Genomic DNA, 5,384 nt, shown 5'->3' with positions numbered 1-5,384 from the left:
ATTTATATCTATTTTCTATTATGTATATGTAAAGGTGTTTATTTTTGTAATTTGTATCTATATGCATTTACTAACTTGGCTTAAGTTATTAACTGAACCAGTCTTTTAAGTTATTCAGTCCAGTTCAGATTGCCACTCCTTGTTACTTACTTTTACTTACTTAAATAATCTTCAATTTTGTATTGTTACTTAATTTAAGGGTTAACTTTAAGATCTTAAATAGCAGTTAAAATGTCTTCTTTTCTCTTTTCTTTTAACCCTTCCATTGTTGGTGTGAGCAACACCCCTTCATGGTCCATCCCCTAGAGTCCAGTGTATGCTCACACATAACAATATATATATATATATATATATATATATATATATATATATATATATATATATATATATATATATATATATATATATATATATATATATATATATATATATATATATATATATATATATATATATATATATATATATTTCTGTTTCTGGACCCAAGGAGCTCAAAAATACTCAAAATATAATTTGTAGTATTGTTAGTCTGTTTCTCCATAAAGCGAGTTTGGATACAATTTAGCGTTTTGATACGTAAGAAGCTCAAAACCATTCAAAAGACACGTTTGTGGTAATGCTGTTTTCTGTTCCTAAAAAAAGGGTAATTTCAATGCGTTTTTGCGTTTTTGTGCCTGAAACATTGAAAAAAAAATAAAAACTGGAAAGGCATATTTCTAATAATGTCGTTCCCTTTCTTTATATAAAGCATATTGCATTTATTTTATTTATTTATTTATTTTTCTTATATGTTTTTTTTTTTTTTGGTACTTAACAATGTGACAAATAATCAATACACACGTTTTTGGTAATATTATTCCGCTTTTCCATATAAAAAGCTATTCACGCGTTTTAGATTTTAGTACCTAAGAAGCTCAAAAACACTCATAATACACGTTTGTCGTAATGCCCATTTATTTATTCATATCAGGTAATTTGCATGTATTTTAGTGTTTTGGTACCTAGCAATAAAAAAAAAGATAAAACAAATAAAAATAAAAAAGTAATTTTTGGTAATGTTCTGTTTCTCCCTTTTAAGTGTTACACACGCGTTTTAGCGTTTGTACCTGGGAAGTTAAGAAACACTTATAATACATGTTTCTTATTATATAGGTTTGTTTTCTACATAGGGATTTTTCCATGCATTTTGGTGTTTTTCTACGTAAGTTCAAAAAACACTGAAAATACAAGATTTTGATAATGTTATTCCGTTTCTATAGAAAGGGTGTTTTGCTTAAAAACACACATAAGACATATTTCTGTAAATTTTTTTTTTCAATGCTTTCTATGCTTTTTAGCGTTATGGTGCCTAAAACAAAACAAAAAAACACAAAATGCACGTTTCTGGTAATGCCATTTCATTTCCATATAAAGAGTGCTTTCAAAGCATTAAAGCGTTTTGATACCTATTAATACGAAAAACAGTCAAAATACAAGTTTTTCGTAACGTTGTTCTGTTTCTCTCTACAATTAAAAGACATGTTTTTGATAATGTAGTTCCTTTTTCCCGTATAGAGTGCTTTGCTTTCATTTTGGCGCTTTGGTACCTAACAATGTGAAAAACATTCAAAACAAACGTTTATGTTCATGTTTTGTTCCTCCATATAGACGCATTTTAGAGTGCTATTGACGCATTTTAGAGTTTTAGTAATTAAGAAGGTCAAAAACACTCACAAAACATGTTTCTCATAATGTCCTTTCGTTTCGCCATATAGGATGCCTTCCATGGATTTCTCCATTTTCGTAAATAACAATATAGAAACACTCAAAAAGACGTTTTTGGGACTTTTTTTTTTCTGTTTCTCCATATAAAGTGTTATTCACACATTTTACCGCTTTGGTATCTACGTAGTACAAAAACACTTGTAATACACGTTTCTTGTAATACCGTTTGGTTTCCCATATAGGTGAATTTGTCTGCATTTTGGCGTTTTTGTACGTAAGAAACTCAAAAACACTGAATATGCACGTTTAATTTTATTTTATTCTGTTCCTGTTTCTCTATTGTATTTTGCGTGCGTTTTTGCGTTATGGTACTCAAAAAACAAGTTTTTGGTAGTTTTGTTTTGTGTTCCAATATAGATTGCTTTCCATTCATCTTAGCGTTTTGTGCATAGACTGCTCAGAAACATTGATTCGTTTTTCTATAAAAAGTGTTTTTCATACATTTTGGCGTTTTGGTACCTAACAATGTGAAAAACCCACAAAACACATTTTTTTGAAAGTTTTTTCACTTTCTTCTTACAGAAAGCTGTTCTCACGTTTTAGCGTTTCGTAACCTACTCATAATACACGCGTTTGTTAATTACGTTTTGCTTCACCATATAGTGTACTTGGAATGTATTTTGCCGTTTATGTAGCTAACAAGCTCAAAAAAAACTCAAAAATATATATTGTTGGTAAAGTTATTCTGTTTTTAATAAAAAAAAAAGCTGAAAAGAGACGTTTTTGAAAATGTTTTGTTATCCCACATAGGGTTCTTTCCATGCTCATTAGCGTTTTAATGCCTAGTACGCTCATAAACACTTAGAAAACGCGTTCTTGGAAATCTCGTTTCCTTCCCATATATAAGGTGCTTTTCTTGCATTTTTTTCGATTTGGTACATAACAATGTGGAATACACTGAAAATACATGTTTTTCGTAATGCTGATATGTTTGTCTATATAGAGTGTTAATCATGCGTTTCAGTGTTTTGGTACCTAATAAGCTCAAAAACTCTAATAATACCCGTATCCCTATTAAAGGTACTTTGCATGCATTTTTGGCGTTTTACTACTTAACAATATTTAAAACAATCACAATACTTGTTCTTGATAGTGTTATTCCGTTCCTGCATAAAAGAAGTTTTGCATGCTTTAAGGGTTTTGGTATGTAAGTAACTGAAAAACACTTGAAACGAGACGTTTCTGGTAATGTTTTGTTTTCATGTACAGGGTGCTTTCCATGCTTTTTAGTTTTTTATGTTTTATTTTCGTGGCTAGCACTCTCATAAACACTTAAAAAAACACGTTTCTGAAAATCTTGTTCCCTATTTCATATAAGTTCCTGTTTATGTATTCTAGCGTTGTGATACGTAAAAATCTCAAAAACCATCATATATTTTAGTGTCTTCGTTTTCGAGTACTTTCCATGCATTATAGTATTTTTCTTCGTAACAAGCTCAAAAACTATGAAAATTCACATTTTCATAAAGTTATACTATTTCTCTATAAAGGGTGTTTTTTGCCTGTGTTTTAGCGTTTTGGTACGTAAGTTGCTTAAATACACTGAAAAGAGAAGTTTTTCCATATAGGCTATTTTTAAATGCTTTTTAGTGCTTAGCGTTTTGGTGCCTAACACGTTCATAAACATTCAACAGAAACATTTATTGAAATGTCCTTTTCATATATACGGTGCTTTTCGTGCATATTGACTTTTTCTTAAACAATCTGAAATACACTTAAAATACATATTTTTGTTGATGTTCTGTTTCTCCATATAAAGAGCTGTTCATGCGTTTTAGCGTTTTGGTACTTAAACTCAAAAACACTCATAATACACGTTTATCGTAATATCTTTTCGTTTCCCCATATAGGTTATTTTTTTATGCATTTTGGCATTTTTGTACGCAAGAAACTCAAAAACTTTTGTAATGTTACTCTTTTTCTCTATAAACGTTGTTTTGCATGCGTTTTACCGATTTGTTATGTAACAAAAAAAAAAACGACGCTTTTTTGGTATTTTTTTTATTTTCTTGTATTATATTGCTTTCCATACTTTTTATCGTTCTATTGTCTATCATGTACAAATTCACTTAAAAGATACATTTCTTGTAATGTTTTGTTTTCCTATTTAGAGGACTGCGTGCATTTTGGCGTTTTGGTACCTAAAAATGTAAAAAAAAAAAAAAGTCTCACAAAATGTACGTATACGGAAATGTTGCTCTGTTTCTCCATATAGAGTATTATTAACGATTTTCACGTTTTTGGTACCTAAGAAGCTCAAAGACACTCCTACTACGCGTTTCACGTAATATACTTTCGTTTTCCCATATAGGTTACACTGCATGCATTTTGGCGTTTTTGCACGCAACAAGCTCAAAAACACTCAAAATACTTTTTTTTTTTGGTAATGTTATTCTGTTTCTCCATAAAAGGTATTTTGTGTGCATTTTACCGTTTGGAACGTAACTAGTTGAAAATATCTCGAAAGACACGTTTTTTGAGGATGTTATTTTCTTTTACGAGAACTTTCCATGCTTTTTTTTTAGCGTTTTGATGCGTAATATGCCCATAAACACTTAAAAAATATATTTTTGGAAATATCTTTTCGTTTCACCATAGAAGGTGATTTCCATGTAATTTGGTATTTTGGTATCTAACTACGTGAAAACACTAAGAATATATATTTTTTTTTTTTTGTGATATACTGTTTCTCCATATAGAGTGCTATTCTTATCTTTTACCGTAATGGTATCTAAGAAGGTAAAAAAAACAAAAACATTCAAAATACACCTCTCACGTAATGTTCTTTTATTTCCCCATATTGTGTACTTTATATATATTTTGGTATTTCTTTTACATAAGAAGCTCAGAAAACACTCAAAACACGTTTTTGATAAATTACTGCGTTTTTTAATAAAGGATGTTTGACATGCCTTTGAGTGTTTTGCTAAGTACCAAAGAAACACTGCAAAGACACGTTTTTTTTTTTTTTTTTCCATATTGGTTGTTTACATGCTTTTTAGCGTTATGGTTCCTAACACACTCCTAAAGACACTTAGAAGACATAATTCTTGAAATGTGATTTTAATTTCCAAAGAGAGATGAGAGATCTGCATGCATTTTGGCAATGAGGTAGTTAAAAATGTGGAAAGCAGTCAAAATACACGTTTTTGGTAATGTGGTTATTTCTCCATATAAAATGTTATTCATGCGTTTTACAGTTTTGGTGCTTAAAAAGCTCAAAAGCACTCATAATATGCATTTCTGTTCGTTCATACACAGTTCATGTTCGTTACCCTATATAGGGCAATTTCCATGCATTTTGGCTGAATTTGTATCTGACAATCTCAAACACTTGTTTTCAGTAATGTTTTTTTTTTTTTTCTTTCTCCATTAAGAGTTTTTTTTTTTCTGGTAACTTTTGCATGCACATTTTTTGGTAACTTTTTTCTTTTACTTTTATTTATTTATTTTTTTTTTTATCTTTTTGTCTTTTTCTTACTGAACAAGGTGAAAACACTTAAAACACTCTTTTTTGGTAATGTTCCATTTTTCCATATAGTGCCTAACAAGCATATAGTACCTAACAAGGCGAAAAACACTCAAAATACACGTTTTCGGTAATGTTGTTGTGTGTTTCC

The sequence above is a fragment of the Scylla paramamosain genome, chromosome 28 (assembly GCF_035594125.1).
Source record: "Scylla paramamosain isolate STU-SP2022 chromosome 28, ASM3559412v1, whole genome shotgun sequence".
In the NCBI taxonomy this organism is placed as follows: domain Eukaryota; kingdom Metazoa; phylum Arthropoda; class Malacostraca; order Decapoda; family Portunidae; genus Scylla; species Scylla paramamosain.
Note: the sequence above shows the minus strand (reverse complement) of the source record.